We start from the raw sequence: 26600 nt of genomic DNA, 5'->3' as shown, positions 1-26600 counted from the left end.
AATAAGAAATCCATTCCCTTGATTTTCATGTGTAAAGGTATTGATGTATTTATGGATTTGATGGCTGATATGTTTATTGTATTTATATTCCTATTATGCTAGTTATATGCACATTTTATGATAACAACTATGTATGGCTCTCAACATGTTTTTACTTGTATGTGAATGGATAATGTGTATATGAGTTAATGGATGATAATGTAGCAAATGGCATGAGGGAACAATGGTTCATAGCGATTCTCAGATAAGTATGAGATCCCTACACTTAATTATGTTATTTACACCTGTAGATTACATGTCGATGATATGTTTGACGAAATGTATGTCATGGCTAGTAGGGTTCTAGTTATGGGCTTGTTTAGTTTATTTCTTTTGCATCCTTGTTTCCTTGTATTCTTACCAATTTTAAGTGATCATTCCATTCTGGGCAGTGTCCCAGGATTTGGGTTGAAAAAGGTGGCTTAAATCCTAGAATGCTAGAAAAACAGAGCATTAGTTTAGAGACTAACTCGCCTGGGCAGTGTGTAGGTTTTAACCCCGTATAGAAATTACCTGCATACGAATTATAAAACACAAAAAATAAAAAATGCGAGAGCATAACACATAAAACAAATATACACAGAGATTTTCCTTTGGATCCCAAAACCGGGACTACCAGATTGATTTTTCATTATGTTCCTTTTAATGTTACAATACATATATATACATGCCGAAGCATCTAATACCATGGACAAAAAGCCATCGCGCCCAAAACCATGTGCCAAAACCATAAGTAGGTCCACCCACCTAATATAGGGTCCAAATTTTTTTTCCCCAGGGCGCTGCCTTGGACCCCGTAGAGGGGGGCTAACCACCCCCCTCAAAACCCTTGTGACCCCGTCACTGCGTAGTTGATGCAACGAAGGGGGAGCTATGCCCCCCCTCTAACCCCCCATTTTCACTAGGGAAGTTAGTCGTGGAAAGAATATAACACAACCCAACATTCTCCCACTTGTTTTTTTCTTTCCACGAGAGAGCTTAGTCATTTATCCAACCCTGCAATGCCCATTGTTTCTCTACACCAAGATAACTTCTCAGAGCTCACAAATTTTGTCAATGCATCTGCAGTATTCTTCAAAGTGTCCACCTTTACCAGCAACACCTTTTTGTCTTCTATCATATCCATCACAAAGTGATATTGAACATCAATTTGCTTTGTCTTTGAATGATAATCAGGGTTCTTTGCCAAGAAAATTGCACTTTGGCTGTTACAGTCTATCCTTATAGCTCCCTGTACTAACCCCATACTTGAACACAATCTCTGCAACCAAACTGCTTCCTTGCTTGCATGAGTGGTTGTCATGTATTTTGCCTCTGTAGTTGATAGTGCCACTACAAATTGTTTCTTACTCATCCAACTGACTGCACCTCTAAATAGGTTAAACACATACCCACTTGTAGATTTTCTCTAATCGAGATCTCCAGCCCAGTCTGCATCAACAAAGCCATGAATATCCAACACTCTGTCCAATCCTGGTCTTCCTTGGTAGCACAAACCAAAATCACTAGTGCCACGCAAATACTTGAAAACTCGCTTCACTATTGTCTAGTGCTCCTTCCCTGGTTTTGACATAAACCTACTCAATACTCCCACTGCAAGTGCAATGTCTGGTCTAGTACAGACCATCACATACATCAAGTTATCGCTTGCATATGGAACATAGGACATGTCCTCTTCCTCTTCTTGTGTCTTGGGAAACTATTCAGTAGATAACTTTACACCTACAGGAATAGGAACCTTCACCGGTTTACCATCCTGCATATTAAACCTCTGCAGTATTGTCTTGACATACTTCCTCTGGTTTAACCAAAGCTTTCTATTTGCCTGATCTCTTTTAATTGCCATGCCCAAAATATAGTTTGCAGCACCAAGATCTTTCATTTAGAATTTAGAGGACAATTGGGTCTTCAAATTCTGGATAATTTCTTTGTCATTTCCAACCAGCAACATATTATCCACATACAAGACTAGAAAAATAACACGGTCACCAATTAATTTAAATTACAAACGGTGATCTGCTTTGCTTCTGGTGAAGCCAAGTCCCCATATAAATGTATCAAATTTATGATACCACATCCTTGGTGACTCTTTTAACCCATATATATACTTTTAAAACTTGCATACCAACTCTTTCTTGCCCTTCACCGCAAAGCCTTCAGGTTGCTTCATGTAGATCTCCTCTTCTAGATCCTCATGAAGAAATGTTGTCTTCACATCCATCTGTTCTAACTCAAAAATCAAAAGCAACAACAACAAATAAAAGTAATATAATAGAAACCACTTTAGCAACAGGAGAAAACATATCACCAAAATAAATTCCCGATACCTGGGAATAACCTTTTGCTATCAACCGAGCTTTGTATTTCTCCACCTTTCCTTTTGCATTTGTCTTCTTCTTGAACACCCATTTACTGCCAATGGGTTTCCTTCCAGCTGACAACTCCACTAGATCCTAAGCATCATTTTTGTGCAAAGATGCCATTTCATCAACCATGGCCTCTTTCCAGAGTTTGCCATCCTCTGAATCTACTGCTTCCTTCACAGTTCTGGGATCATCATCAGTAATAGATAAAGAAAAAATTGAACAGAAAGCAGATGGACTATACCTTTCTCATTTCCTTCTTTCTCAAACTGATCTTCTCACAACCGGAGTTTGTGGATGTTCATCTTCTGATTCCTCTTCTGCTGTAGAGGCTGATTCTTCCTCCTTTAGCTCAAACTCTATCTTATCAGGTTCCTTTGGTTGGACTTCATGTTTAATAACATATTTCACCGCTCTGAACACCACATCTCGGTTGTATACAACCTTCCTTGTTACTGGGTTCCAAAGTTTATAACCCTTTAAACCATCCTTATACCCAATAAATATGCACTTTTCAGATTTACTATCCAACTTTGTTCTTTTCTCCTTTGGAACATGTAGATATGCATCACATCCAAATACCCTCAGATGTGAAAGAGAAGGTTTCTTACCAGTCCATACATCTTGTGAAGTCTTATCCTCCAACGCTGATGAAGGTGATCTGTTGACCAGGTAACATGTAGTCTTCACCGCCTCTGCACAAAATTCTTGTCCTAACCCAACACCACTGAGCATGATTCTTGCCCTTTCCATCAATGTCTTGTTCATTCTTTCTGCAACTCCATTTTTCCAGGTGTGTATGGAATAGTCTTCTGTCGTGCTATACCACACTTCTTATAGAATTCTTCAAATTCCTTCTTACAAAACTCTCCACCATTATCTGTCCTCAGTACTTTTATCTTCTTCTCTGTCTAGTTTTTCACCAGAGCCTTAAATTCTTTAAACCTGTCAAAGCCTTCAAATTTCTTCTTAAGGAAATGTATCCATGTATTCCTTGAGAATTCATCTATAAATGATACATAGTAGACAAAATTACCCAGTGATGGAACCTTCACAGGTCCAAACACATCACTGTGCACAAGCTCTAATATTTGTTTCGCCCTCTTACCACCAGAGGGGAAACTCACCTGATTCTTCTTCCCATATCACAATTTTCATAGAAATCAAAATCCAGAGAGCTATTAGTCATACCTTCTACCATACCTTTACCATCAAGTATTCAAAGGCCCTTCTTTCCAATATGTCCAAGCCTTTGATGCCATAACATGGTCTTTTCTCCAAAGACCACTAGATTTTTTACTCCACTTTCAGGAACCAGAAAACTGTTGTACCCATCAACAACAGTGCTACCTTGCAGCTTGTACAAAGTTCCAATCTGATCTCCCTGCATCAATACCAGTGCTCCCCGAACCATCTTGCAGGTATCTTTCTCGAACATTGTTTTTACACCTGCATCACCCAACCTGCTTATAGAAATCAGATTTCTGGTTAATGCAGGAACATGCAGAACACCCAAAAGTGTTCTAATCCTTCCACCTTGCAACTTCAACTTGACTTTTACGCGACCAACAATTCTAGCCTTGTTTTCATCCCCCAAGAAGACATCACCACCATCATATTTCTCATACTCGTAGAACCACTCTCTATGGGGAGTGAAGTGAAAGGATGCACCTGAGTCAACCAACCATGCCTCATGATCTACATGTGTACTTGAAGAAGCCAAGTACACATCCCCACCTTCATCTTAGGTGGTTTTTCCTCTGCAGAAGGAGCATCATCATATCCCTTTCCTTTGTCAGGAGCTTTAGATTTATAGTCCCTTTTGTAGTGTCCTTCCTTGACATTTCTAGCAAACCTTTACAGGTTTTCCTGGAGATTTAGATCTCCCACTCGATGACTTATTTTTGTTTCTATTTTGGGACCTTCCTCGTACAAACAAGGCATCACCATTCTGGCTCTCCATATTTTTCCGTCTCATCTCCTCCGTCAGCAAGGATGAGACTATTTCATCAAACTGCAAGGCAGTTGAATTGCTACCTATTGCAATAACTAGACTATCCCACGAATCTGGTAGAGAACACAACAAACTGATGCACTTATCTTCATCTAAAATTTTAATATCAACAGATACTAACTGACTTACCACAGTATTAAATGCATTCAGATGCTCTGTCACTGAGTCTCCATCTTTCATCCTCAGGTTATACAACTTTTTCCGTAGGAATAGTTTATTCACTAGAGACTTAGATTGGTACAAAGTCCCTAACTTGTCCCACAAAGCCTTCACCGTAGCTTTCCTTGATACATTCAACAATACTGAATCTGAGACACACAATCGTATTGTGCTCTTTGCCTTTCAATCCAACTTCTTCCATTCTTCATCGGACACTCCCATTGGTTTAGTACCTGGATCTACCACGATCCACTGATCTTTGTCCACCAACAGATCCTCTATCTTGAGTTTCCACAACTCAAAACTCTAACCATTAAATTTATCGATCTCTATCTTTCCACTTCTTGCCATCTTCTTTCACCACCAGAATTGATCCCGCGGATCTCCCACTGAACAGGGTCTACCACAGGCTCGAGCGAAACCCCTTAGAAACAAAGGCATTCCCTTGAAGCCAAAACGAATTTGATACCAAATGTAGGTTTTAACCCCATACATAAATTACCTGCATATGAATTCCAAAACACAGAAAATAAACAATGCGAGAGCATAACACATAAAACAAATATACACAGAGATTTCCCTTGGATCCCAAAACCGGGACTACCAGATTGATTTTTCATTATGTTGCTTTCAATGTTACAATACATATATATATACATCCCGAAGCATCCAATACCATGGACTGAAAACCATCGCGCCCAAAACCATGTGCGAAAACCATGCACAAAATCATAGGTAGCTCTGCCACCTAATATAGGGTCCAATTTTTTTTTCCTCGGGGCACTGCCCTGGACCCCTAGAGGGGGGCTAACTGCCCCCCTCAAACCCCCCTGTGACCCCCCCCCATTGCGCAGTTAGCACAACGAAGGGGGGGCTCCACCCCCCCTCTAATCCAACCCAACACAGTGTCTAGGGAGCATTAAAATCCACCTTGCCAGTGTCTAGGGAGCGTTATAAATCGCCTAGACAATGTTTGGGGAGCGTTACTCTGCCCTAAGTTTCTCAAACAACAATAGGACCTAGGGACAGGCTGTATGAGTGGCTGGCTTGTCTCCTGAAGGTTCTATTGATGATATTGGATGATTGTGTGTGATGTTCCATCATGGAACCCTCTGAAATGTTTTTAGAGGTCGTGGAACCTATATAAATTTGGATAAAGAATGTTGCATTATGTTCCATCCATATTTTTGCTTCTATAGTAGTCATACTGAAAAATAATTATGAAAAAGAATAAAAAATTTCTTATAGTATGGTGGAGGGAACGAGTGCCACGACAAGAAAACCAATTCTAGTGGTTGGAACATTCCTATGCTCAGAGCAAGGTAAAGTGTGCAGGATATGGACACTTGGGGGATGTTCCCTCCAGGGATAAAGGTGTTGATTCATATAGGCTATAAATGCATAGTTTGAACTTTTAGAAGGAGCATCAAAACAAATGGATTATACAAGAGCAAAGTTGGAGCTAGCTTAAGGCCAAAATCACAGGCGATCAATATGCAATGTAGTAGTACAACTCAACAAGTGGGAGCCTCTAGGGTGTAAATTCAGAATAAGAGTGAGAAAGAAGAATAATGCTTCAATGCAAAGTCATGATGGGACTAAAAAGGTCTCCCGAGCTTATATACATTTCATAGCATGGGCAACAAATTTATAGTAAGGTGCTAACTATGAAACCCATGTGAGGAAGGCTCTACCACTAGGTTATGATGTAAACATGGTGAGTGAAAGGTTTAATCGTTAGAGCAAAGTTGGGTGGATCCTATGGCTAGGTATTACAGAATAAGGTCAGAATGCAATATTCAAAGGTACTACAGAATAACATCAGAATGCAATATGCAACGGAAAATTTCTAACCTATATGCCAGTTTAGGCGAAAATACTTGCCATGATAGGTTAGCGATCGTGGAAATGTAATGATAGAAATATCACTAAGTGACAAAAGTATTCATTGTTAGCAAGGAATATTCCCTAGGGCTAAGGTTGAGATCCCCAACAAAGCATACACAATATTAAATCAAGAAAATTCAACTAGACATGCACAATACTTGAATTGGCAAACGTAGGCAAATGAGACATGCCCATAGGTCCTACATTTGTTGATGATACTGCAAGGTCTAAACCCTAACTTCTCCTCCAAAAGTTGCAAACTGGCAAGATAGATAAGAAAACACCAACATATCATAACATTCAAAGTACATATGCATATAAACAAGTCAAATCATAAGAATATCCATTACAAATCCACATTCATAAAGATAAACAATACAAATTGGAATGAAACATGAGTTTCTTTATTGAAATAATAGCAACAAGAGATGATTAGGCTACAACTTGATCATGGCTGCTGACATTGAAGGAAAATTTCTTCAGATCCTTCCTACCTAGGCCAATGAAGATCTCCTCTCCAACAAAAGCAACATGATGTGAGATAAAGGGCTCAACATCTATGCATGGAAATAAGGGTTTCCTAGAGACATGGAGTGTAGAGAGCATGGGATAACATAAGCCTAATCTAGGGATAATTTCACAGAGTAAGGATTTTTTTAGGCCAACCCATAGGGTGTATTTATACCACCAAAAATTAGTTAATTTAATTAGGCCATGGGATCTACCCAAACCAATCAAGAGCATCAGATGAACATGAGAGGCAAAAGATGCTATAATATTCATTACCCTAAAAAAGTACTTGAGAAAACTCATAGATAGATTAAAACAACATATAATAAGTCATAAAATGGAAAAACTATAGAAAAGTGGGTTAAAATTTCAAAATGAAATTGAAACTCACCATTTGTGCTTTTACCCATTTTAGTGCTTTGGAGCCTTTTTTTACCCTTTAACTTTAGCAACTGATTTGAGGAGATCTAACCAGCAAAATGGAAATCCACAAAATACAGGTAATTATAAACTCAATTCTCTTCAATTTGATTCCATTTTTAAAGACGTTGATGATTAGTTGTCGACACTTCACTTTGTGTTATGAAACCAGCTCATAAAAAGATAGAAAAGATAGATCAACGACTTAGAAATCAACCTCTTCGAGGGGCAACCTCCTTTACATTACACAAATGAAAAATTCTTGGATGATACAAATGAAAAAACCTCCTTTCCATATATATGAGTCTAAGGGGTCACAATATAAACAAAGCCGACCTAACAATAATAATATAAGGACACAAAAATAACAATAGTGGGCTTCTATGGGGCACAATAATAACAATATGGGGACAATAGGGGCACAACAATAACAATAAGGGATACAATGACAATAGTAATGGGGGAATCACTAATATTATAGGGACCTAACATGCCCCTCTCCTTCAAAAAGTGTTGTCCTCAATGCTTGAGTGGTTTCGGATGCTTCTGTATAAAATTCTCATCCTCCCATGTGGAATCTTCAATGGGTAAGTTCTTCCACTTGATGAGATACTCTAAAATTGATCGATTACGTAGCTGTCGAGTTCTTGTTTCTTTGACTACTTCAGGTTCCAATATGATTTTTCCTCCCTCATCAAGTTTTGGCAATATTGTTTGAACTGGGAGCTTGTCACCTAGAACCTTCTTTAAGCATGAAACATGGAAAGCTGGGTGCACTCGGGAAGTTGCAGGAAGCTCCAATTTGTATGCCATAGTACCTATCTTTTACAACACCTTGTACGGACCATAATAATTTGGTGATAATTTATTATCCTTCCGAACAGGTCATCGTGAAATTTTCGCTATAACTTTTTTTTTTTTGCGATGTTTCAGAAGAAGAAAAAAAACCCATTTGAGCTCAAATCACTCTAATACCAAAGGTTATGAAACCAGCTCACAAAAAAATAGAAAAGGCATATCAACGTCTTAGAAATTAGCCTATTTGAGGAGGAAACCTCCTTTACATTACACAAATGAACAATTCTTGGATGATACAAATGACAAAACCTCATTTCTATATATAGGAGTCTAAGGGGTCACAATATAGCCAAAGCCGACCTAACAATAATAATATAAGGGCACAAAAATAACAATAGTGGGCTTCTATGGGGCACAATAATAACAATATCGGGAAAATAGGGGAACAACAATAACAATAAGGGATACAATGACAATAGTAATGGGGGAATCAGTAGTATTATAGGGACCTAACACTTTGAAAGTGGGGTTTCACATACATGGCTCTTTTTGTATTGAGGTGTGTATAAGAAGCCCTACATGCGCCCCACTAGAAGAAAAGTTGCATACATATGTGATTGTCCATAACAAAAGGTGAGAACACACGGAGTTAACTTTTAAAACTTAAATTTCGTGATTTGATCTGGTAAAATTTAGCAGGATGGCTATTGTTAGGTAGGAAAGAGAATACATGGAAGTTGATAACTTGGTTTTAGGAAGCAATAAGAAATGGATATCTTAAAAGATTGCAGATTACTTAAGTTATTTATGATGCTGAATATGTGGGCCCAAAAGAAGTTATTAAATATGCTCATAACTAGGACCCCGAGAAAGGATGTTTTGTGATTGATTCCATGCCTTTGCAAATTAAAGTGGAGGATATATACTTCATTACAAGTTTACCCAGACGAGGAGAAGCAATAAACCTGAAAGGAAAATGTTAGGTCTCTATAATACTAGTGTAGCCCCCATATTATTATTTTTGTGCCCCCTGTAGACCCTATATTATTATTGTTATTCCCCATAGAATCCAACTATTGTTATTATTGTTCCTTTACATTATTATTTTTATATAGGCCCTCATTATAATGTGACCCTTTAGAATCCTATATATACCAAGGAGGTCTTTTCATTTGTATCATCCAAGAATTATTCATTTATGTGATGTAAAATGAGGTTTTCCCCTTGAAGAGGCTCATTTTCAAGTTGTTGATCTATCTTTTCTTCTATTTTTTGTTCTGGTTACATAAAATTTGGTATTAGAGCTTTGGATTCTAGGGTTTCACTGCTTCAAATAGGTATTCTTAGAATTTTCGCTCTAAACATTTTTCTACGAGGATTCAAAAGTTGAAATTTCGATCACGTGGAGCTAAAATCTTGATGAACATCATGTAAAAATTTCATATCTTGGTTCTCTATATAATTAGAGATATGGTTCATTCAAGTTAGGGTTTTATATGCTACAAAATTCGGTCTTAATTAGGAGATTCAAGGAAAATCGTCATAATGTTCATTTCAGGCATCCAAATTGAATTTCATAAAAAGTGAATAGACTTTAGTTTGTTGGGTACTATTTTCAAGGGAAAAGGTTGAAATAGTGACACGCGACATTCTATACATGTTTTCTCTACTAAACCAATCCATAAGTAGGTAATCTTGGGAGATTTGGTCTAACTTTATCTTGAAGAATTTAATCTCGATCTAACTGGTGCGGTTTGAAACAAGACATAGAGGGATACAATAGAATTATTTTTTAGACCTTGGAAGGCCGAAATTACATATATACATGATTTTCAACAAGATCAAAACCAAGCTCTAAAAGGTGTGTATTTTTAAATTTGCATACTTTCACCATAAACAATATCACAAAAAAAATGATGGAGTTCACCCCTCTTGGGCTACGTCTCCTTGGTCCAGCTTCCAATGGCTTGGACCTCTCTATTATGATAAAAAATGTGAATACATCAGTTTGCAATGCTAAGAAATATCTGAAACCTGTTCCAATGGCTCTAGAATGCCCAAAAATGCCCGTGTAGCCTCTTTCTTCTCCTGATTTGATAAAAAACTGAAGAAGTTATGGCTTTCCCAAGTCTTCTTCTAATCGCACTGCAAATTCCCCAAAATCCAGCACCATCCTAAAAAATCGCCCCAAATCTCGCTAATGGAGCGATAATTTCACCGATTTTTGGGCGAAACTGTCGGATGCTTTAATTAGCTCTAATGCCTTATATCCAAAAAATTTGGGCACATGGGGGTCACGTGCCCGGGGCTAACGCCAATGACCCGCCCCCGACGGCCGGGCCCTTACTCCCCTTTGGTAGTGGTCACATGGTTGGCGCGTGCCCAAGGGCTAGGCCACAAGGGCTGACCGTTCCCTCGAATGGCGTGAATGTCATATTTAAATATAAGTTGAAACCATTATAAGTTAAGACCTTTGGTATGGCGTGTTGGTATAGATCTTGACTTGTGCCTTGGTGGTCACTTGTTAGACCCCCCTTGTTACTGCCCGAAACTCAACCAAAAATTTTGGTAGCCCCTGGGCTGCCACGTGGCGGCCTCTAGCTGGGCCACCTGTCAACCCATGGTTGGCCACTAACCACCCAATAAAAATATGCCAAATTACACCCAATGAGAACGTGCCACTTCCCACAATGTGATTCATCAGAGGATGTTGACTAGTCAACTTGCGACATAGACCTGCATAGTCAGCGCCACATCAGCAGTACGGACTGCTGACTGGGTTGTCAAATTTTTGCAAAAATTCACTTGTTGGGGAAAGTGAACATAACATGATTATGGGAGCATACGGTGTCTGTTTCGCGCGAAATGAGTTGCACCGGATTTAAGATGACGAGCAATACACAATCATTAAGGTTCCACACCAATCCAACAATTTTGAATTTTGAGCTATTTTTTGAGCACCTAATCATCCATGAATTTCGGTTTTACAACTTGCCATACTTAAGAAAATTTATTCCCTACAACTCACCCATCTGCACCTAATATTTTGATCCTGAAACTTGTCTTCATTGTTGGAGATGTGTCCTTCCCTTCAACAAATATTGTGCCTTAGATAAAACCTCTTTTCATCTTCAGATTAGTCTCCTTCTTAGCCTCATATTTTACTTCTTATTTAGCCTCATATTATACTTCTTATTTAGCCTCAGATTAGTCTCTTTGCTTGCCTCAAATTAGTCTCTTTGCTTGCCTTAGACTAGGATTTTCCCTTGCCTCAAACAAGTCAAGGTTCTTGATTGATGAGGAGGTCAAATGGAACATATATATAGTCTTTTGCTGGGCTGAATGGGTTCCTCTTAGGTTGGGGCCAACTTGACTAGGAGGTGGGTCGACCTAGCTTCTTTGGGGCCAAAAAAATATTATATTTTTCAAAATTTAATTTTTCTCTCTTCAAAACCGATATGAAGAACATGCCTTATATAGTGTTAGTATAGAAAGCTTCTAAGGGTCGTATCTTGGTGTCTTGAACTAAAAATGAGGAAAATTTCATGTCATTGGAAAGATCTCAATGAACAGAAGACAATGGAGGCCTAAGGAGTGAAGTTTGATGAGTTTAAAAAAAAAAGTGAAAATTTATAACCCTCACCTCCTTGAAGTGACTTAGGGCGTTGGGTATGAAACATTACATGTACTTAATGTTAATAAATTAATAATAATTTTGATATTAATGGTAATAATGATGAAAATTTGACTTAATTGTAAATTATTATTATACGGGGTTAACTGACCGTAATCGTGGATGCATGGAGAATTTAAAAGTATTTACACATACCATAAAATGACATGGTAGGGTTGGTTAGTCTTGGGGCTAATGAGGCACCACTCCTAGCATAACACATGGATCGAGGGTGCCATGTCATCCTCCACATGGCGAGTCTAAAGATGCACTAATGTAGTATTGATACAATTTCTTGTAAGGGTCATAACTTCGTGCCCCAAAATTAGGTTGAGTTAAAAATGACATTGGAGAATTTTTTTGATGAGTAGAAGATGATGATAACATCAAGAAATGGAATTTAAAGCGAGTAATGAAAAGAGAAGAACAAAAGTTATGACCCCCACCTTCTTACGGTGATTTAGGAGGTTGATGTGTATCATAATACATATAAATACATACATATAGCTATTTTCCTTGGACATGTATATATATATATATATATATATTTTTATTTTTTTTCATACATACTATATTCCTATTATATTTGAACATGTGACCTCCTAAGAGAAAAGACATGTCTTTAACCATTAGGTCCACTCAAGCTATATATTTACTTCATAACTCTATCTACAATTATATTTCTATTTCTAACTCTACTAAAATCCTCATAACATATATATATATAGCTATATACATATGCTTATTTTATTGCTCTTAAACACACACACACATACACACACATATATATTTTTAAATTTTAATAAATGTGTGTGTGAAAAAGAGTTTATTGTAAGTATTAATTTCTTATATGGTTATCAATTAAATTTAAACATAAATTTTTGAATCATTATTATTTAAATTTCCTTTAATGTAATATGCAAAAGATCTCATGTTCGGAAGTAAGGAAATAAGTTAATGGCCCAAGATCGAAGACTTAGAGGCATCTGGAAGGAGTGAAATCCTTCCCCTTATGGACCACCAACGAAATAATTATAGGTGGGATGGTATGGTTTTCATTAAATAACTATGATGAGTCAACCTTTAAAATAAAAGCTAATGATAAGTCTCCTCACTCTAATTTGAAAAGTTATAATAAGTATTTACACTGCATAAAAATATATACATTATAATTTTTTAAATTGTATATTATTTTATTAATAAAAAATAACAATACAATAAATTAAATCTCATTGCTTTATTAATTTTAATATTACTTTAACAATTTTCAATTTTATAATTAAATATTCAATACATTTATTATTAATTTTTATTTTCATTTACAGGTTAAAAACAACCTATCCAACCTATGCCACATAATAGAATGACATTATTTTCTTTTAATTTAATTATAAATACAACTCCTCATTAATATAATGCTCGAGGAACCTCTCTACCATATGAGATTCTAAACCTGGTCTTTGGACACAATAATGAATAAATATAATATATTACTTTTACCAAATACTATAATATATGTATTATGTATTTGATTTTTATGTAGTATGTTAATTATATATTTGATTTTTATGGAGTTAGTTGATTATATATAATTTTGTGATTTTAATTTATGCAGTAAGTTAATTATATATACTTTTGTGATTTTGATTTTATAATATATTAAGCCGTTTATATTTTAAATAATAATATATTAGTTTATTTATATAAATTAAATGATTTTTAAATGTTAAGAAGTATCAAAATATTTATTTTATAATACATTTTATATTATTAAAATTAGAAAAATCATAGAAATTAATTAAATATAATTAATTAATTAATTATTTATATTAATTATAAAAAAATTAATATATAAGTTAAATATACATTCATTTAAAAAAAATCATAAAAAAAACTAAATATAACTTTATTTTAAATTTTTTATGTTTATTAATTAGAAAAGAATTGATATATGAGTTAAATATACATGTATTAAAAAAAATGTAAAACATTCTTAATGATGGATATTTACCTTTGTTTTTCTATAGAATTTTTTAATTTGTAGACTTTGTTACAATACCATGGCTTACTTATACCACATGCAAAAAAAACATATGTCATGTTCATATGGCATGTGTTCATGTGACATTTTTTTAGTTAGTCAATTTAATTAGAAGGGTAGAAAGAACATAACTAATTTTGGGATAAATATCAACTTTTAATTTGTTAAAACTACCAAGAATATTCTAGAATATTTTGTGGAGGTTAAATCCTAATCATCGACCTAATAATTTATTGATAATCAAATTAAAATTCTAGACGTAATTATATATTTAAGAACTAATGAATTTATATTTACTGGGCATGTATATATTGGAAAAGTGGTGCCATATTTTATAGTTTTTTTAATTGGAATATTATGTGTATGTTCAAGATTTAATTAAAAAAATATTCTTTATAGTTTGCAATTAAATTTATTAAGTTATTTTCATTTTATAAATAGGGATTTGTGATTATTCTTGTTATTAAAGGTTTTATCCATGTTGCTAACTTCCAATTCTAAGAATTGAAATCTTGCCAACCTTGTTTGCACAATTTCCTTTCTCACTTGCATCCATGTCTTAAACCTATTGACCTTCGTCAACCTTTTAACTTAGATGTATGTCAACTTGCATAGATGGAAAAATAAGTTCTATTTATAATCACATATTTTCTTTTTAACTACAAAGAAGGAGAAAAATGATATTATTTGTTCAAAAATACTAATTACGTCGTAAGGCATTCCCCTCTGAAATCAACTCCTCTCTTGTCTTACTTGTCTTACTATGATCCGTCTGATATGATGTTAGACAATTAAAATGTTTGCCACCATTGATAAAAAATCTCGCTATAATTGAAACAATACCAATCTTCCCTCCTTGGAACCATATGAATAATAAGAGGATGCTCGATGCCCCTCCTCAGAAACCTAACTCTTTCCCTGGAATTTGATTCAGAGAAGGTGTTAGATCCCGAATACTTGCAACTGTACCTTCTTCTAGGATCAATAAACCTTAGAAACCCTAGAATCTTCTTGGATCAAGAACAATCGAAACTTAATCTTCTTCTTGGACCACCGAACCCTCGCAATTCGATTGAGATAAGGTGTCAGATCCCATGCCACAAGACGACCATGGCTTGCATTGCATAATATCATTGTCCTCTCCCTCTTATCGATGAAAATCCTAGGAAGCACAGAAAGTTAACATCGTCGTGTGCTATCTACCCTTCTCATATGCAGGTTGGTTAATTTTATGATTTGTTAAATTACATTAATTTTCTTATAGATCTAACTTCAATTAGATTTTGAAAATAGGGTTTTCTTTTGCCCTTCTGAATCCTGTGAGATGAAAAGAGTTTTCTCGCAGGTGATTACTAATTTAGTACTTTTAGCTTTAAGATGAAGTTTCTTTGTCGGTTGTAAGTTCTAATCACAGATCTTTATAGACAATGGAGCCCCCTACAGCTGGAAAAAGCAGACTTTTGAGAGCAGAGCGTGGACTCTACAGAGACGACGAAAGCAAATCCAAGTATGTTGAACATTAATGAAAGAAATAAAAAACTCAGAAATCCAAGATTCTAAGTATTTAACAAAAAGACGAACCATGTGCATGTTTCCCAAGCTTTAGATGGACGGGTCATATGGAGCTCTCACACAAAATTATAAGAAATATTGGCGTGTTGATGTTCATAGGGATCTTAACTAGTGCCACTCCCTTCATAAGCATTCTCAAAGACATGTTAAATCACATTAAAATCACATATTCTATCCAAAAGGAAAAGGAAGGACTGGGGTTCGACGAATTCTTATTTCTACTGGGTCACAAGGGAGCAAATATTCTTCGACTGGATGAAGGGGGTCATGAACGAAATCGCAGAGACGGACAACATGGTAAAATTCATCTAGTTGCGTAGCTTGCAGATACCAAATTTTGTTGAATTGAAAAAGATAAACGAATGTTGGATGTTTGTGAATCCAAGCTGCTATTGAAGTGCACAACTACCTGACGAGCGTTTATGAAGAAGGTGATGTCATGTAGGCTTTAATTACAATGGTGCAAGCTCTGAATCATGCCAATAATGGAGTCAATATTCTCTCAGGAACTAGGGTACATATATATTGTTTTCCTTGAACCCATTCAAAGTAGATATGAATTGGATAGAGCAAAAGTTGATCAAGTATCGGGCTTATGGGGATTTTAAGGTGGGAAAATTGAGTAGTAATGACATGCTTAATATTTTCTCTCATGTGATGAGATGTTCAAAATCAGCCAAAGGAATTATCAAAATTTTACTAAGGAAATCTGATGTTTGGGATCTCTATAGGGAATGGGATTCTGCTTGGGATGAGCACATTGCAACAAAAGTTAAACAAAATTATGATATGATAGAGGTTCTAATAGATTTCACTGAGAAGTTTGTAGTGAGGGTGGATCCATTAGTAAAGGTTGATGGATACAAGAACATTCAGGCGTATATGAATGCTTGTTAATATTTTCTTTTATTATTAATAAGTTTTCATAACATTAATTGTTTAAACCATGATTGGGAAAGCAATACTAGAGTAAGCTTACCTCAGGTAGTTGGACAGTTGGGGTAGTTCTTGAACCAAACTTCTCTTGGGAAATAAAGATTCTCCAAAAGAAAGCCAAAATGGTATTAGGAACCTGAGGCAAGAATAAAAGAGAAGAGGAGAACATTCTCAAACTGGTTGGCCAGTGGAGTTTGTCTAAGGCTAAGAGATCAACGCCAGGGATTTAGGACTAAGTTTGTTAATGACCAAATAGTATGAGGAGTCTAACAAACCTGTCCAGAGAACTACCTGGGTGTAAGGCAAGCTCAGGGGAAGGTGTAGTGAAGACTAGCCTCACGGTTGGGTGGAGTATTGCTATTCCTTGTGATTTGTTTTTTTAAAGGAAAGAAAAGGTAAATAATGATGATATTATTTTTTTATGGAAAACTATAAAACAAAAAAAAAAAGAAAAAGAAAAAATCTGGACACCAGGAAGAACCCAGCCGAGAGGGTTAGCCCTAGGTAGTTCTACGGGACCAACGACCCTGAGTAATCCCTCCAAGTACAGATAGAACAATAAAAAAGTCTCGGTATGAGGATAAAACCAACAGTTCCATTTCATAATTATCATTTACAAATAATGTAAAAAATTGTATGAAATAACGTTTCGAACCACACATATATGTATATAAATTGGATAAACAATGAAATTATTTTCCGCAAGTTTCCATTACAACAAAGCGTCGATAACTCCCACAAACAACTAATACAAAAAAGGTAAACCCTTCATAAATTACAAATTCACTACAGACCTGTCTGTATGCACATAAATAATCACTGCAGGTAGGCAAAGTATAACCAACAATACTTAATTTAAAAAAAAGGAACTTCCAATAGTTATAGTCATGCAGGACAATTTTCAAAACAATCACTTGAATGTACCCTTAACAACACAAGGAGGCTGCGAATGGCATAAGAACCCTTAATACATTGAAAACGAATCAGGTACTGCAGTAGCAACAGTAAGTCGACCCAATTAAATAGAACAAGAATCATTGCAATTAGACGCCCTCGGAAGAGCTATCAAGCCTTCAAGGCTAAACATGAGAATGAAGGAACACACCTGGTAAACGCAATGAAAACAGAGGGTATGTTAGGATTCGGTAAGGTAAAGTCTAGATTCGAGCTAGAATCGCTATGAAGAAACCCTGCCTACCTGCATGCAAATAAACACAACGCATATTAACAATTCATGAACAGTAATTGCCAAACTTTAGAGCAATTTATGGGTAAGCTATAAAAGTGCAGAATACCTGAGCGAAAAAGTTGGGGAAGTAGAAACCCTACTCCACAGACTGGATAACCAAGTAGGGTAGTTAAATACTGAACTTGGAGATGAAAACCCAACTTAGAAACAGTGAGAATGAGACCGATAACTTACCTATGAAGGAAATGGCTGCATTACACCAGGCTGTGGAAGCTATAGTAAAACCCTCGGACCCAGACTCACCGCTGAAACCTAGTTCCTGCACACAAAAAAAGGGTAGTGAACTAACATTTCGACAATTGCAGGTAATAGAGCGAGACTATGTATGCAGACCGGGAGAATACCTTGAAAAACTTCTGTATATCCGACTGGCGGAGCTGCAACTTTAGAAACTGAAACATTTGGATGGTAAAATCTTGATAAAATGCCATGGTAGGTTGCAGGCATGTTAGCCTTAGAAGCACAAACCTTAAACCATCAAACCCTCGAGTAGACGATAACCTCGGCGCGAAAGGAAGAATGACAAAATGATAATCAACCGAGAGGTGTTGTTGTAAGTTATTTCCTGGGATCCTCAGTGTGATATTCCTCTGTTGTCCGATAAAATCGACCAACACAGGCCATAGATCAATGCCCAAATCCCAAGGGAGGACTGCCAGGTGGACGAAGCAAACTAGGCTTCCAGATATTTCCAACCCACCACAGGTTCCTTTGGCGGGATTCTTTAACCAGACAGGCGATCACATGAATCAATATATTTACACCAATATTAGGTTATAAAGTGATTACATAAATACCATGGTTTTTGTGATTAAGATATGTAAAATCAATTCACACACACATCTTTGATATATGCCAAACAATTGTAAAAATATAACCTTTATGTTATATATATGGGTAACATTTGTAAAAATGTAAAGTGGCATCCTTGTGTTGCTATGGGTTCAGGACTGCCAGGTGGACGGAGCAAACCAGGCTTCCAGATATTTCCGACCCACCACGGGTTCCTTTGGTGGGCTTCGTTAACTAGACACGCGGTCACATGAATCAATATATTTACAACAATATCAAGTTATAGAATGATTGCATAAATACTATGGCTTTTGTGATTAAGATATGTCAAATCAATTCACGCACAAACCTTTGATATATGCCAAACAATTGTAAGAATATAACCTTTATATTATATATATATGGGTAACATTGGTAAAAATGTAAAGTGTTGTATAATAATTTTTATTTTATTTTTTTAATGTGTGTTATTATATGGTAAAATGGGTAGAAGTATAGAAGTACATGACATTTAATATGAACATTTGAATATTTTACTTTTAATTAATAATGTTTTTTTGTGAAAAGAAAAATAATACCATTATTTTTAAATGTCATTTTAATTCTTTTGTGGCAGAAATTGGGTCAGAAATAAGTCACATGTTTTATAAATTACACATGAAAATGCTTCTGTTTCAGTTATTTGAGTCAAAATCTGGGAAATAAGGTGCCAAAATTTCGATCGATTTAGTGGATTTTAATACTTTTTGAAAATTTTTGGTGGATGTTGTCTTTTATTAAAATTGTATTAAATTTCCATGAAAACTAGGGTCGTTTGAGAGTTTTACATGGAGTTGTTTAACAGACTTACTTTTAGATTTGTTTTACGAAGTTGTTTTTAAGTGTGATTTTTTGGAGTTTATGGTTTGTGAATCCAGGCTGCTATTGAAATGCACAACTACCTGACGAGTGTTTATGAGAAGGCGATGTTAGGTAGACTTTAATTACAATGGTGCAAGCTCTGAATCATGCCAAGAACGGAGTCGATATTATCTCAGGAACTAGGGTACATATATATTTTTTTCCTTGAACCCATTCAAAGTAGAGATGAATTGGATAGAGCCAAAGTTGAACAAGTATCAAGCTTCTGGAGATTTTAAGGTGGGAAAATTAAGTAGTAATGACATGCTTAATATTTTCTCTCATGTGATGGGATGTTCGAAATCAACCAAAGGCATTATCAAAATTTTACCAAGGAAATCTGATGTTTGGGCTCTCTATAAGGAATGGGATTTTTCTTGGGATGAGCACATTCAAACAGAAGTTAGACACAATTATGATATGGTATAGGTTCTAATAGATTTCAATGAGAAGTTTGGAGTGAGGGTGGCTCCATTAGTAAAGGTTGATGGATACAAGAACATTTTTCAGCGGTAGTAGGTTGGTCCTCAGCCTGTTTCTGGATGAGTCGTGCTGAAGACAAAGCTTCTTAGGTTTTCACATCAGATTCCTGCAAGGAGGCTTACAAAAGAGGAGATGCAAAACATTCTTGATGTTTGTTGGGAGCTGTATCCTGTAGCAACCCAAGTTGATCTTGTATTTAAAGGAACTACATAATTTGAAGAAAAAGAAACACATGATAAAGAAAAAGTAGCACATGTTGGAGGAATAAATTTTAAAAATAAAATTATTACACTATTTTATAAGAAATTTATAATAAATATATAAAATATAAATAATTTATTGAGTTAAATTAAATGATCTTGCATGGATAAGGTGTTGACAGGTGGGGTATCAAAACCCCATCTATGTTGAGCATTTGTTTCTTATTACGGCGTAAGGCGTTTCCTTTTGAAAACAACTCCCCTAGCTGCCACTATGTACCTGTTTGCACAATTGGATTGAATGTTAGACAATTGAAATATTTTTGGAATCGACGTTTCGAACCATCCTCTGTGGTTCATCATGATGATGAAGCACAGAGGATGGTTCAAAATGTCGATTCCAAAAATATGTATGCGATGACTCTGGGAGCATAAATGAGTTGCGTCGGATTCAAGATGACGAGCAATACGCGGTCATTAAGGTTCCACACCAATCCGACAATTTTGAATTTTGATCTATTTTTTGAGCACCTAATCATCCATGAATTTCGGTTTTACAACTTGCCATACCTAAGAAAATTTATTCCCTACAACTCACCCATCTGCACCTAATATTTTGATCTTGAAACTTGTCTTCATTACTGGAGATGCGTCCTTCCCTTCAACAAAGATTGTGCCTTAGATAAAACCTCTTTTCATCCTTAGATTAGTCTCCCTCTTAGCCTCATATTTTACTTCTTATTTAGCCTCATATTATACTTCTTATTTAGCCTAAGATTAGTCTCTTTGCTTGCCTTAGACTAGGATTTTCCCTTGCCTCAAACAGGTCAAGATTCTTGCTTGATGAGGAGGTCAAATGGAACATATATATAGTCTTTTGCTGGGCTGAATGGGTTCCACTTAGGTTGGGGCCAACTTGACTAGGAGGTGGGTCGACCTAGCTTCTTTGGGGCCAAAAAAATATTATATTTTTCAAAATTTAAATTTTCTCTCTTCAAAACCGACATGAAGAACATGCCATATATTTTCTTATTTTCACAATAGCATGAAGACCATGATTTATATTTATTACAAATACATCAAAGTAAAATATTAATTAGGAAGACCAGCAATAGCTGCAAAATTCAACAATGTGGCACTAGTTGCCATCTGATCTGCCATGTATCAAATGTGTAGACATGCTTATATAGTGCTAGTATAGAAAGATTCTAAGGGTCATATCTTGGTGTCTTGAACTCAAAATGAGGAAAATTTCTTGTCATTGGAAAGATCTCAATGAACAAAAGACAATGGAGGCCTAAGGAGGGAAGTTTGATGAGTTAAAAAAAAAGTGAAAATTTATAACCCTCACCTCCTTGAAGTGACTTAGGGCGTTGGGTATGAAACATTACATGTACTTAATGTTAATAAATTAATAATAATTTTGATATTAATGGTAATAATGAAGAAAATATGATTTACTTGTAAATTATTATTATACGGGGTTAACTGACCATAATCGTGGATGCATGGAGAATTTAAAAGTATTTACACATACCATAAAATGACATGGTAGGGTTGGTTAGTCTTGGGGCTAATGAGGCACCACTCCTAGCATAACACACGGATCGAGGGTGCCATGTCATCCTCCACATGGCGAGTCTAAAGATGCACTAATGTAGCATTGATACAATTTCTTGTAAGGGTCATAACTTTGTGCCCCAAAATTAGGTTGAGTTAAAAATGACATTGGAGAATGTTTTTGATGAGTAGAAGATGATGATAACATCAAGAAATGGAATTTGAAGTGAGTAATGGAAAGAGAAGAACAAAAGTTATGACCCCCACCTTCTTAAGGTGATTTAGGAGGTTGATGTGTATCATAATACATATAGATACATACATATAGCTATTTTCCTTGGACATATATATATATATATATATATATATATATATATATATATATATCTTTTCATACATACTGTATTCCTATTATATTTGAACATGTGACCTCCTAAGAGAAAAGACATGTCTTTAACCATTAGGTCCACTCAAGCTATATATTTACTTCATAACTCTATCTACAATTATATTTCTATTTCTAACTCTACTAAAATCCTCATAACATATATATAGCTATATACATATGCTTATTTTATTGCTCTTAAACACACACACACATATATATTTTTAAATTTTAATAAATGTGTGTGTGAAAAAGAGTTTATTGCAAGTATTAATTTCTTATATGGTTATCAATTAAATTTAAACATAATTTTTGAATCATTATTATTTAAATTTCCTTTAATGTAATATGCGAAAGATCTCATGTTCGGAAGTAAGGAAACAAGTTAATAACCCAAGATCGAAGACCTAGAGGCATTTGGAAGGAGTAAAATCCTTCCCCTCATGGACCACCAACGAAATAATTATAGGTGGAGTGATATGGTTTTCATTAAATAACTATAATGAACCAACCTTTAAAATAAAAGCTAATGATAAGTCTCCTCACTCTAATATGAAAAGTTATAATAAGTTTTTACACTGTATAAAAATATACATATTATAAATTTTTAAATTGTATATTATTTTATTAATAAAAAATAACAATAAAATAAATTAAATCTCATTGGTTTATTAATTTTAATATTACTTTAACAATATTCAATTTTATAATTAAATATTTAATACATTTATTATTAATTTTTATTTTTATTTACAGGTTAAAAACAACCTATGCCCCATAATAGTTTGACATTATTTTCTTTTTAATTTAATTATAAATACAACCCCTCATTAATATAATGCTCCAGGAACATCTCTACCATATGAGATTCTAAACCTTGTCTTTCGACACAATAATGAATAAATATAATCTATTACTTTTACCAAACACTATAGTATATGTATTATGTATTTGATTTTTCGACACAATAATGAATAAATATAATCTATTACTTCTACCAAATACTATATTATATGTATTATGTATTTGATTTTTATGTAGTATGTTAGTTATATATTATATATTTGATTTTTATGGAGTAAGTTGATTATATATAATTTTGTGATTTTAATTTAGGTAGTAAGTTAATTATATATACTTTTGTGATTTTGATTTTATAATACAGTGAGTAGTTTATATTAAACTATTTTAAATAATAATATATTAGTGTATTTATATAAATTAAATAATTTTTAAATGTTAAGAAGTATCAAAATATTTATTTATAATACATTTTATATTATTAAAATTAGAAAAATCATAAAAATTAATTAAATATAATTATTTATTTATACTAATTATAAAAGAATTAATATATGAGTTAAATATACATATATTTAAAAAATTGTAAAAACATTTTTAATGATGGATATTTACTTTTGTTTTTCTATAGAAATTTTTAATTTTTAAATAGACTTTGTTACAATACCATGGCTTATTTATACCGCATGCAAAAAACCATAAGTCATGTTCATATGGCATGTGCTCATGTGACATTTTTTTAGTTAGTCAATTTAATTAGAAGGGTAGAAAGAGCATAACTAATTTTGGGATAAATATCAACTTTTAATTTGTTAAAACTACCAAGAATATACTAAAATATTTTGTGGAGGTTAAATCCTAATCATCGACCTAATAATTTATTAATAATCAAATTAAAATTCTAGACGTAATTATATATATTTAAAAACTAATGACTTTATATTTACTGGGCATGTACATATTGGAAAAGTGGTGCCATATTTTATAGTTTTTTTAATTGGAATATTATGTGTATGTTCAAGATTTAATAAAAAAAATGTTCTTTATAGTTTGCAATTAAATTTATTAAGTTATTTGCATTTTATAAATAGGGATTTGTGATTATTCTTGTTATTAAAGGTTTTATCCATGTTGCTAACTTTCAATTCTAAGAATTGAAATCTTGCCAACCTTGTTTGCACAATTTCCTTTCTTACTTGCATCCATGTCTTAAACCTATTGACCTTCATCAACCTTTTAACTTAGATGGATGTCAACTTGCATAGATGGAAAAATAAGTTCTATTTATAATCACATGTTTTCTTGTTAACTACAAAGAAGGAGAAAAATGATATTATTTGTTCAAAAATACTAACTTTTGACAAATTGGCTATTATTTATAATTACGTTGTAAGGCGTTCCTCTCTGAAATCAACTCCCCTCTTGTCTTACCTGTCTTAATATGATCCGTCTGATATGATGTTAGACGATTAAAATGTTTGCCACCATTGATAAAAAATCTCGCTATAATTGAAACAATACCAATCTTCCCTAGCCCCAAGAGTTAGCTCAATCGGTCAAATCAAGTGACTCGCAAATGGGAGGTCACAAGGTCGAATCCCGAAAGCTCTTGGGGTTAGGTCAGTAAATAGGCCGAGGGGTGTTGATGCCTTCGGGTGTGTCCACTCAGTGTTGAACAACCCTGGATGTAGCGGCTACCCATTGACCTGGGTATCCGTGAACCAGAAGTGAAAAAAAAAAAATACCAATCTTCCCTCCTTGAAACCATATGAATAATAAGAGGATGGTCGATGCTCCTCCTCGGAAACCCAACTCTTTCCCTGGAATTTGATTCAGAGAAGGTGTCAGACTCCGAATACTTGAAACTGTACCTTCTTCTGGGATCAATAAACCTTAGAAACCCTAGAATCTTCTTGGATCAAGAACAATCGAAACTTAATCTTCTTCTTGGACCACCGAACCCTCGCAATTCGATTGAGATAAGGTGTCAGATCCCGTGCCACAAGACAACCATGGCTTGCATTGCAGAACATCGTTGTCCTCTCCCTCTTATCGATGAAAATCCTAGGAAGCGCAGAAAGTTAACGTTGTCGTGTGTTGTCTTCCCTTCTCATATGCAGGTTGGTTAATTTTATGATTTGTTAAATTACATTAGTTTTCTTATAGATCTAACTTCAATTAGATTTTGAAAATAGGGTTTTCTTTTGCCCTTCTGAATCCTGTGAGATGAAAAGAGTTTTCTCGCAGGTGATTACTAATATAGTACTTTTAGCTTTAAGATGAAGTTTCTTTGTCGGTTGTAAGTTCTAATCACAGATCTTTATAGACAATGGAGCCCCTTACAGCTGGAAAAAGTAGAATTTTGAGAGCGGAGCGTGGACTCTACCAAGACAACGAAAGTAAATCCAAGTACGTTGAACATTAATGAAAGAAATAAAAAACTCAGAAATCCAAGATTCTAAGTATTTAACAAAAGGATGAACATGTGCAGGTTTCCCAAGCTTCAGATGGACAGGTCATATGGAGCTCTGACACAAAATTATAATAAATATTGACGTGTTGCTGTTCATAAGGATCAGAACTAGTGCCACTCCCTTCATAAGCATTCTCAAAGACATGTTAAATCACATTAAAATCACATATTCTATCCAAAAGGAAAAGGAAGGACTGGGGTTCGACGAATTCTTATTTCTACTGGGTCACAAGGGAGCAAGGATTCTTTGATTGGATCAAGGGGGTCATGAACGAAATCACAGAGATGGACAACATGGTAAAGTTCATCTAGTTGCGTAGCTTGCAAATACCAAATTTTGTTGAATTGAAAAAGATAAACAAATGTTGGATGCTTGTGAATCCAAGCTGCTATTGAAATGTACAACTACCTGGAGAGCGTTTATGAAGAAGGTGATGTCAGGTAGGATTTAATTACAATGGTGCAAGCTCTGAATCACGCCAATAATGGAGTCGATATTCTCTCAGGAACTAGGGTACATATATATTGTTTTCCTTGAACCCATTTAAAGTAGAGATGAATTGGATGGAGCTAAAGTTGAACAAGTATCAGGCTTATGGGGATTTTAAGGTGGGAAAATTGAGTAGTAATGACATGCTTAATATTTTCTCTCATGTGATGAGATGTTCGAAATCAGCGAAAGGAATTATCAAAATTTTACTAGGGAAATCTAATGTTTGGGATCTCTATAGGGAATGGGATTCTGCTTGGGATGAGCACATTCCAACAGAAGTTAAACACAATTATGATATGGTAGAGGTTCTAATAGATTTCATCGAGAAGTTTGGAGTGAGGGTGGATCCATTAGTAAAGGTTGATGGATACAAGAACATTCAGGGGTATATGAATGCTTGTTAATATTTTCTTTTATTATTAATAAGTTTTCATAACATTAATTGTTTAAACCATGATTGGGAAAGAAATACTAGAGTAAGCTTACCTCAGGTAGTTGGACATTTGGGGTAGTTCTTGAACCAAAATTATCTTTGGAAATAAAGACTCACAAAAAGAAAGCCAAAATGGTATTAGGAACATGAGGCAAGCATAAAAGAGAAGAGGAGAATATTCTCGAACTGGTTGGCTAGTGGAGTCTGTCTAAGGCTAAGAGATCAACACTGGGGATTTAGGACTAAGTTTGGTAATGACGAAATAGTATGAGGAATCTGACAAACCTGTCCAAAGAACTACCTGGGTGTAAGGCAAGCTCGGGGGAAGGTGTAATGAAGACTAGCCTCACGGTTGGGTGGAGTATTGCTCTTCCTTGTGATTTGTTTTGTTAAAGGAAAGAAAAGGTAAATAATGATGA

The sequence above is a fragment of the Pinus tabuliformis genome, chromosome 2_2 (genome assembly GCF_031772625.1).
Source record: "Pinus tabuliformis cultivar Carrire ecotype Pingquan chromosome 2_2, CPIR1, whole genome shotgun sequence".
Classification (NCBI taxonomy): domain Eukaryota; kingdom Viridiplantae; phylum Streptophyta; class Pinopsida; order Pinales; family Pinaceae; genus Pinus; species Pinus tabuliformis.
This window is presented reverse-complemented; position numbering follows the sequence as displayed.